Below are 10,841 nucleotides of genomic sequence, written 5' to 3'. Positions count from 1 at the left end.
AAACCTCTTGTTCCCAGAGAGAGAAGATTTCTTCAGAAAAGCCCACAGGGCTCATGCTTTGATTCCTAGCTTTTATAGAGGCCAAGATGAGAGAATCTCCTTTGAAGCCAGCTCTGGCAGAAAAGACAGTAGAAATATCTCTACTTAACCACCAAAAATCAAGATGTGGCACAAGTGGTAGAGTGATAGTGTTGCTTTAAAAAAAGAGAAAATATCAAGTATGTTAAATCAGTTCCTGAGGTGAAGACCTCATATTGGAACAAAAACATTTGTTCATGAAAGTGTGAAAGTAGAGCTCTTCATGGAAGCAAACAGCTCTGGACTTATCTAGAATGACTGGCTTATATAGGATCTGGAGTCTTGGTCTTGGTTTACTAATTAAGCACTTTCTGATGTAACACAGACATTTTTTCTAAATGCATCCAGGCTATGTTTAAGTACATAACTATACAGAGGGATCTATCTTGGCTCTAGAAATTCTAACTTTAGGTCAAACTTTGTGTTTATGTAAATGAAGACAGTATACTTGTTGTAAGGTGAATTATCCCAGAAGTCACATTTTTTATTGTATAAATGATGTAATTAGGCTCTCGGTAAGTTTAGAACACTACTTTGTAAAAATATGAAACACTTCACGAATGTACGTGTCATCCTTGCACAGGGGCCATGCTAATCTTCTCTGTATCGTTCCAATTTCAGCCAATGTGCTGCTGAAGTGAGCACAGAAGCCACATTTTGGAAGACGGAATACTGGAATCTTTATTACACAGGTAGCAGTCTGCAAGCAGCCCATTATAACAAAGGATTGCTGTCGACAAATACAGAGACAGCTTGGAAACAGGCCAGAAAGGAAAAAAAGAGTAAAAACAATACCAACAAACCAATACAGCACTGAATTGGGACACCATGATTAACAGAGACAAGCCAGGAGACAGGACACAGGACAGGATCACAGAGACATGTGGCATGGTGTCTGGTGCCACTGATGGTCCAACCTAAATTGGGCCAGAGCAGTGGGCAGGTCCACAGGAAACTCCCAGTCCCAGGCACTGGACTAACAGATTGAGTAACATATCAGGCAAATGCTCACCCCTGCTTCCAGGGATCCAGGCACACACATCATCTGGGAGGCAGGTGATGGATGATGTCATTTCCTTCCCTGATCATGAAGACAAGATGGCAGACCTCACCATCTACCCTGTGGCCAGTATGGCACCAGCCAGGCCTGACCTCCTTACTTAATATTACTGATTTTATTAAATCACTTTATTAAATGTTACAGACTCTGCATCATTTTCTAAATAGATAAAGAGTATACTTCTTGTAAAAGCCATTTTTTTAACTTTTTTTTTGTTGTTGTGAAAATATCAAACCCAAGGGTTACAATTACAGGAGCAAAGTAATGAGTACACTTCCTATCTAGTATTGTTGCCTCCTCCTTTGTTTCCTCTTACCATCCCTGCCCTCCCATCTCCCACACCCCCCACCAAACTTGTAAAATTCATTTTACAACATAACATCTTGTACTTTTCATTGTTGGAATGAGTCCACCTATATCTCTATTTAAACAATTTTTCCCTTCCCCTCCACAAATTATATCAATATCAAATACAGTGAAAACAAGGATTATACCATGGGAGAGACATACAAAGCAACAAAGAAATCATCTTATATATATATTAGCAACAATAGGAAGCAAGAAAAAACATTGGTGTCCTTATCTTCAGTTTTATTTCCCCTAACATCAACTTATCTAACCGTTTCTGCTTGTCTCACACATATACCAGTTATTATAAGGGAAACCATGGAACCTATGTTTCTTTGGGCCTGGCTTACTTCACTCACTATAATTTTTTCCAAGTCTTTCCATTTCCTAATAAATGGGGCAATTTCATTCTTACTGATGGAGGCATAGAATTCAATTGTGTGACACATTTTCTTGATCCATTCATCTACTGAGGTGCATCAGGGTTAGTTCCTTATATTAGCTATGATAAATAATGTTGCAATAAATGTAGTCATTCTGGTAGCTTTAGGATATTCTTTTTTGTGATCATTTGGGTAAATGCCCCAAAGTGGGATTACTGCATCACAGGAGAGCTCTATGTGTAGTCTTTTGAGGAACTTCTATAAATCTAAAATATACCTGGAATACAAAAAATGAAATCCCCCAACAACACATCCTCAAAGAAACAACGGCCTAATAAATAGGTGGGCTAAAGTCTTAAAGAGAAAATTCTCTGAAGAGGAAAGGATGGCCAATAGACAAATGAAGAAATGTTCAACATCCCTAGCCATAAAAAAATGCAAATCACAATATTGAAATACCACCTACATTTTGGGGTGTATTTTCTGTTAATATTGTTTAGTAACACTTAAGACTTGACTCTTCTGTGGATTTGTCTTTAGTGGATACTTTAAAGCTCTACTTGATTCAGGAATGTTTCTTCTCCCATAAGAAGTCTTTATGCTTTTCCAGCCCACCTATCATGTTCTGACCAGGAACTTCTAGGGTAAAATCACACAGGTTCTTTTCTGACTCTCTCATTTGGCTTCTCTCCAAGCCATGGTTCCAGAATCTTTACTCATGGTCAATAGCAAGAAAGAAGAAAGGATCTCTGATGAGATTCTTTTATTTCTCACTCTGTTTGACATTCCATTTTATGAACCTAACTGTGTACAAGATTGAAGAACAGAAAAAAAAAAGATTCAGCTTCAGGAACATGTTTCTGAAGAAGCTAAAGATGGCTTGGAGATTTATCTGATTATCAAATCTTGCCTTCTAAGTTAAGTACAGTTTTGTTTTAGTTTGTTTCTCATTTTTTAATGCAAGGACAAAGTTGCCTCACTTTTTATGTGATTCAATGACACCTAGGAGGTAACTTCTCATGGAAGGTAAAGGTTGGCTAGAATCTGGTCAGCCATCACAGCCTCGTACATAACATTAGACTATCCTAATGAAGTTTTAATGGATTTGCTGAAATAGTGTGTTCAAACATAACTTTGACTGTTGTATAGGACTGAGTGTGTTATAAGTACTTCAATTAATCTCTGTAAATACTCTTGGACTGCTTTTTGGTATTTGTCTTTCTTGACTCTTAGGCTGTATTTCACGGTAATTATAGAAATCTCTGTTTTTCCCAAAGGTATGTACAAGTGTAGTAGTACTAGATGATATTTCTATGTAATTCTATATTCGGTTCTTTTTAGGACTCATTGTCCCATCTCTGACAGTTTTACATACCTGAGGGAAATGCACCAAGGTTCACATTGTTGTCACATCTTTCCTAGCTTTTCTTACACTTTGGAAGGATTTTTGTTGTGTTGTTTAAAACTACGGCCACACTAACATGTATAAAATAGATACTTTATTGTAATTTTGATTTGAATTTGTCTCCTGATTATTGATACTACTTTTACATTTTAATCAGCTATTTGCGTATGTCCTTTTTAGAAAAGTCTCTTCAATATTTTTCCCAATTTAAATTAAATTTTTTTGTGGGGGGTTTACTTGTAGGATTTTCTTTATATTTTCTAATTCAGATTTGTTAGGAATCTATATAAAGACATATGCAAATATTTTCTCCTACCATGCTTTTGCTTCTTCGTTGATAGATCTTTTCAGTATACAAAGTTTTCATTGTATGCACTTAATCTTGTTTTGTTTGGTATTTATTTTTTTTTGTTCACTTATTTATTTACTGTCGCTCATGGGGTTTGAACTCTGGGTGTGAGCTTGTACCTCAGCCCTTCAGTTCAAGGCTAGCACTCTACCACTTGAGCCATGCCTGCACTTCCACTTTCTTTGCTGATAAAAACAAGAGTCATAAGCATTTGGATTTTGATTAGTAACCCCAAAAGGATTTCAGTGCTTACTTTATGTTTAATTAACCACTGTGATAAGCCACTTGGATTGATTCACTCTTAGCCCATTTTGTAGTTCTGCTGAGTGAGTTATAATGAAACACAGGTGTGCCTGATGTGAAGAATTTGTTTTTTCTCACCTTTCCAGAGGCTGAAACTTAGTTTTCAGGAGGATAAACCTCTCTCTACCACCACTACTATTCCTTGCTCCAGCTCCCTTTTGATAATCGTACCAAAACAAAATTAAGACATGGTAGCAGCACAGAAATGTAATGAAATGATTAGAAATATGTTAAAAAAAAAATTGAAGTGCACAAACTAGCTAGAAAATGGTTACAGAAATCCATGGAATGAGAGACACAAAGAGACAGAAGTAAGATTGTGCTTAGATATTCGATAGGTCAAATACAGGTAAATAGTGATCCTCATCTTTTTTTTTTTTTTTTTTTTTTTGCAGTCCGGTCATGGTGCATGAACTCTGGGCCTGGGTGCTGTCCCTCAGCTCTTCAGCTCAAGGCTAGCGCTCTACCACTTGAGCCACAGCACCACTTCTGGCTTTTTTCTTTTTGCTTATGTGGTCCTGAGGAATCGAACCCAGAGCCTCATGCATGCAAGGCAAGCACCTTACCACTGAACCACCTTCCCAGCCCCATTTTGTATTCCAAAATAGGTAAATACATTATTTTGAAGTACAACCAGATGCTGATGGATCACGCCTGCAATTGTAGCTAGTCTGGAGGCTGAGATCTGAAGATCACAGTTCAAAGCCAGCTTGGGCAGGGAAGTCAGTGACACTCTTATCCCCAATTAATCACAGGAAAAAGAAAGTGGTGCTGTCGCTCAAGTGGTAGGGTGCTCACCTTGATCTGAAGAGCTCTGGGACAGCTCTGGGAACATTAGTTCAAGCCCAGGACCAGCACAAAAACAAACAAAAGTCCACTACTAAACACCACAAACAACATAGTGCATGTAATACTATTTAAATGTGCTGGACACAAGTTTCTCATGGTGGTAAACCTAGGATCTGAGGATTGAGTTTTCATCCAGTCCTTTCAGAAAAGTCAATGAAACACTTATCTACAATTAATCACCTAAAAATCTACAAGTAGAAATGGTGATAGAGCCTTAAGGTAAAATGGTAAGGGATATCACCCAGACAATGAGATCAATACCTTACATTGGTACATTTTAATGTGATATAGGGAAATAAATGCCAGGTATAATAACTGGGTGGAATTTTGCAAAAATGCATACTGGCTTATGCAATTTTCACTCATATATATGTATATATATAATCTTCACAATAATTTTTTATGAATGCACAAACAACAGAAACATAGAATAAGTTCTCCAGTGGATGTAGGTAGCAGTTGGAGCAGGGAGGGTGAGCAGACAGGGAAAAAGAGGTGAATATGGTTTAATAAATGTGTATTTGTGTGTGTGTGTGTATCTATGTGTGAGTGTTTGTGTGTTGTGTTTATCAATGAAACTTGCTGACATTGGGTTTCTTGTTTTCATCTACCATTTCATCGTGTTGTTGTTGTTCTTGTTTGACATTCCTGAGGCTAGAACTCAGGGCTTGAGAACTGTCCCTGAATATCATTATGCTGAAGGCTACCACTCTACCATTTGAGTTACAGCATCAGTGCTTCTAAGGGTATTTGGGGGCTGTTGTTGTTTATTAGGTACTGAGATTTCAAACTTAGTGCTCCATGCATGCTAGGCAAGCACTTTATCACTAAGCCACAGTGCCAGCCCCAACCACACTGTTTTAAGAAAGGAGGCAGGGCTGGGAGTGTGGCTCAGTGGTGGACTGCTTGCCTTGCATACATGAAGCACTGGTTTCTATGCCTCAGCACCACATCAGCAGAAAATTCATTGTGACTTATCACCAATTAAATGCCAGAAAACTAGAAGTGACATTCTGCCTGGAAGTCGTAGCATGCCAGCCTTTAGTGAAAAGCAGAGGGAATATGCCAGGCCTTCCCTAAGTTTAAACCCCACAGCTAACAACTGAAAGAAAAAAGAAACAATCCCAAACAAAAACCTAATTACTTGCTCATTGCCTTTGTTCTTCTATTTTTTTTTTTTTTTGTAGTTGTAACTGAATACTTCTTGTCATTCCATTTTCTACTTTCTTCCTTTCACTTTGGGGGGTTGAAATTTGGGACTTGCACATGGAAAGTGGATACTGCCTACCAACCTATTCTTTCTTTGTCTTCTTCTTTTTTTGGGGGGGCGGTCGTGGGGCCTGAACTCGGGGCCTGGGCGTTGTCCCTCAGCTCTTCAGCTCAAAGCTAGCGCTCTACCACTTGAGCCACAGCGCCACTTCTGGCTTTTTCCATTTTGCTTATGTGGTGCTGAGGAATCGAACCCAGGGCCTCAGGCATGCAAGGCAAGTGCTCCACCACTGAGCCACCTTCCCAGTCCCTATTCTTTCTTCATTTAACATAAAAAGTCTGCTTATAGGACAGGGAAGGTAGCTAAGTGGTACAGTGCTTGCATTGCATGAATGAGGAACTGGGTTCTATTCCTCAGGTTCTCATACACAGGAAAAGCCAGAAGTGGTGCTGTGGCTCAAGTGGTAGAGTGCTACCCTTGAGCAAAAGCAGCTCAAGGACAGCACCTGTCCCCTGAGTTCAAGCCTAAAGACCGCAAAACAGAAAGTCTGCTCATTTAAATTAGTCAATATTCCTCTGGAATTTAAGTGACAAACTTAAAAGTGACATAAGTTCACTTTCAATAGTATTGTCCTCTTTTCCAGAGAGTTCAGGGACAGCACACAGAAGAGACCCTAGGACTACGCTGTCATTTATAAACTAGCTGTTGTAAAACATTAAGCATCAACACATACATTTCTGTTCTTATTATTTTGAACACAATGGGAAATGTAAGGGTTGGTAAAAATAAGTGAAGGAAACCCTTCCGTTTCACCTATTTATTGTGATAGTAATGGATCTATTTTGCTGTGCACTCAGGTCCCACACTTGTCATTGAATTTCTCTCTGAACTACTTTTCAATTTCTTTTCTTCTTAGGGCACACACATTCACACACATCCTGAAGAATTTTTACTAGTTCATCTAACAATGTTTTACTACCAATTCTTCTAGTCCACAAGTAATTGTATCATCTACATAGGACAAGACTATTACATTAGGCCACTGACTGCTCTGACAGGTCCCTGTATCAACAGTCAGCCCTGCAAGAAACACGTGTGCACCTTGGCCCAAGCTGCAAGTGCCATTTTGTGCTGGTGGTAGACTGATGGGTAGCACATACCCTGCTCTGGGATTCTCACTCCTGTCCCAAGGGGCTTGCCAGGTTTGCCTATTGCATGAAGACTTTGGCACTGCCCTCCTCTCCTCAGCTGGCACCTTACCAAACTTTTCTTTCTTGTACCTTCCATTTTGAGTTCTGGCATAGACCATGAGCCCAACCAACTTCCACCACATCAGATGAAGTCTCCACATCAAACTTTTGGTAACAAACATTTAAGTTAGAATGCACATATAAAGTTTTGGCTGGGGGGCTGGGAAGGTGGCTCAGTGGTAGATCGCTTGCCTTGCATGCCTGAGGCCCTGGGTTCGATTCCTCAGCACCACATAAGCAAAAAGAAAAAAGCCGGAAGTGGCGCTATGGCTCAAGTGGTAGAGCACTAGCCTTGAGCTGAAGAGCTGAGGGACAGTGCCCAGGCCCAGAGTTCAGGCCCCACGACCGGACCAAAAAAAAAAAAAAGTTTTCGCTGGGTTTTGCTCAGATCCATATACAAGTGAGGCAAAGATGGTTGGCTGTGGATGCTCCAGGTAGTCATCTACTCAAAGTACTGAGACCTGTATAACAGGGACTTCATACAAGGGTGTAAGTGATCCAGAAAAATGAACGAGAATTTTAAAAGAACTCCATTCATTGAGGGAACAGAAAAAAATGTACACTTAATGTTAAGCTAATTATGGGAAGAAAAATGACCTAGAGCTGGATAAACACAAAGATATAAGTCCTCAAGGTAATGAAAGGTGTCCTTGGGTGGTTCCTGAGAGTCTAGTCAAAATCCTATGATAGCCTTGTTCACTACCCACTGTGCCCAGTATCCCAGCTTCTTTCCCCTTCCAGTCACTCTGAGGTGCATCATTCCAGGTTACCCTGAGGAAGAAACAAGGATTCATCCAACATCTTGTTCTCTCATTGGTATCTAGATTGATTGAGAATTGGAGGTTCTTGGTTAAATACTGAGATCTCTGGAGAGCAGACTCTTCATGGTCCTGACTTTGAGTCATATTAACTACCCCTGCTGATGATATCAGAATTTTCTCTAAAATAAATATGACTTCATTTGTATACTTTATCCAGTAACATTCACTGAATGACTATTGAAAATAATCTAATTTAGAGCTGCAATCTTCATACAAAGGCAGAACTCTTCTAAAGCCTAATTTTGAAAAGGGTTATAGGATGACCCGTTTGGTAGGACCCTTGACATTCTGAAAACTTATGTATCTTAACCCACTCTTAGTGATTGTGTCTAGGGTGAATATGTACCTAAGTCATGGTTCACCACTTCTCTTCTGAGGACATAGCTTTTAGAATGAGCTGAAACTAAATATCCTGTCATTCACGCCTGGGAGTGGCCTTGAAATAAAGTGCAATCAGAAAGGGAAAAACAACAAAAATGCTTAAACACATCTGAAGAGCTCAGATTGAAAAGAGGTTTTCTCCTACATCTATGTGCACACAGCACAAGATCACAGTCTTCTCGTTCAAATATATTGGTATTCAGGGACTTTAAATCAATTCTACTTGATACTTCTTTTCTTATGATACTGTTTCAAGTATACTGAAATATTTGGCCACATTTTATATGTTGAGATCTCTCTTTGAAGGTCTCATTCCGCACTTTACAGACGTGGACCACATTGTCCTGCATAGTATCTTGAACCTCTACAAGGACTTATGAACTGGTCAGAAACATAAAGATATGTGCATGTGGATTCACTTGATAAAAGAAACCAAAATATTCATACAATCTATCATTACCCTGGCTTATAAGACATTTCAATATCAACCTCAATTGAGGACAATGACTATACCCTATTGAGGACTTTTGGCTTAAACAAGAATGGTAACTTTTCTGCATGAGGGCCAAAAACCCATTGTACAAAATATCTTCCCTGGCCCTGGAGTTCTTTCTACTCAGGGCCCGGGTACTGTCCCTGAGCTTTGGTAATAAAGGAACAAAAGTGTTGACAGTCTATCAACTTCATTCACAGCACTACTTGTGGGAAATTTGGTGATAATTGGCCATAACACTTTTACAGCTCTTCCTACCTAGTTTGCCTTTCAATTGTGATCTTTAACCCTCATACTCTTGAGCAAGTAAGAATCCCGATGTGAAGCACCAGTGCCCTGTTAGATCAGGAGATCTTAATTACTTGATCCAAACAGGACTCATGGTGTCCACATAACAGGATATAAAATTCATAACATCATATAGAAATATGCGAAGGTCCTTTTGTTTTTTGTTTTTTTTTTTGTAGAGATACTATACAGAGAGTTACAGTTACATGAGTGAGGTATTGAGTACACTTCCTCTTGAACATTGTTACCCCCTCCATTGTTTTACCCCTGCCATCCCCCCCTTCCTCCCTTCCCCAAGGTTCTTTTTTTTTTAATTGTGATTAAGTGATTACATAATTTCCGGAATTTCCAGTATTGTGGAATAATGATGTTCATTTAACGTAACAAGTTCATTCTAACTTTCCTGGAGCAAATTGTCTATCACAGTCTGTAACATATAACGGTGTTCACATGTTATATACCATATATGTGATCAGCAGCATGGGGATATTTAGTAGTGGTTCAACCAGATGAGTCGGAGTTCTTTGTTTCTTAAGCCCTGTTAGTTTTGTCATATCGCCTAACATTTTGGATTTAGCATTCGCTTATCAGGGATACCATGTACCGTTTGTCTCTTCTTTCTTGGCTTACCTCGCTCAACATGATTCCTTCTAGCTCCATCCATTTCCCTGCAAGTTCCATTATTTTGTCATTTCTAATGGCTGCATAATATTCCATTGTGTATAGATACCACAATTTTTGGATCCATTCATCTGTGGTGGGGCATCTAGGTTGTTTCCATATCCTAGCTATTGCGAACAGTGCTGCAATAAACATGGAGGTGCACGTGTCCTTGTATATTGGTTCCTGTTTTTCAGGGTAAATGCCCAGAAGTGGTATGACTGGGTCGTAAGGGAGGTCAATCTTTAGCTTTCTAAGGACCCTCCAGACTGCTTTCCAAAGTGGTTGTATAAGTGTACATTCCCACCAGCAGTGTAATAGCGTTCCTCTTTCTCCACATCCCCTCCAGCATTTGTCGTTGGCTGATTTGTGGATGTGGGACATTCTGACGGGGGTAAGGTGGTATCTCAGGGTTGTCTTTATTTGCATTTCCTTCACCACCAGGGATGATGAACATTTCCTCATGTGTTTTTTTGCCATTTTTATTTCTTTATTTGAGAAGTCCCTCCTTAGTTCCCTTGCCGATTTATTAATTGGTTTGTTAGGTTTGGGAGGGATTAGTTTCTTGAGCTCCCTGTATATACAGGATGTTAACCCCTTGTCTGATATATTGCTGGTAAATATTTTTTCCCAATTAGTTGGTTGTCTTTCTAGGTTAGTTGCGATAGATTTAGCTGTGCAGAAGCTTTTTATTTTAACCTAGTCCCATTTGTCGAGTCTCTCTCCAACTTGTTGTGACCCTGGGACTTTGTTTAGGAAGTTCCTTCCTGTGCCTATTAGTTCAAGTGTCTCTCCTATTCTGTCCTGCAGTAGTTTCAGAGATTCAGGTTTAATGTTAAGGTCTTTAATCCATTTTGAGTTGATGTTGGTGCATGGTGATAGGCTGAGGTCCACTTTTAGTTTTCTGCATGTGGCTGCCCAGTTTTCCCAGCACCAGCGGTTGAAGAGGCTGTGTTTCTTCCA

General features: G+C 39.5%; 1 non-coding gene across 1 annotated transcript; it reads right to left on the bottom strand.

Annotated features, from left to right (window-relative positions):
• Positions 1-616: 616 nt before the first annotated feature.
• Positions 617-723, bottom strand: LOC138827202 (U6 spliceosomal RNA). The gene has a single exon (XR_011372004.1). It is a non-coding gene; the product is annotated as a U6 spliceosomal RNA (small nuclear RNA).
• Positions 724-10,841: the final 10,118 nt, after the last annotated feature.

Source organism: Dipodomys merriami, unplaced genomic scaffold, assembly GCF_024711535.1.
Source record: "Dipodomys merriami isolate MVZ:Mamm:240054 unplaced genomic scaffold, mDipMer1.0.p SCAF_151, whole genome shotgun sequence".
NCBI lineage: Eukaryota > Metazoa > Chordata > Mammalia > Rodentia > Heteromyidae > Dipodomys > Dipodomys merriami.
Note: the sequence above shows the minus strand (reverse complement) of the source record. Positions and strands in the feature narration are given on the sequence as shown.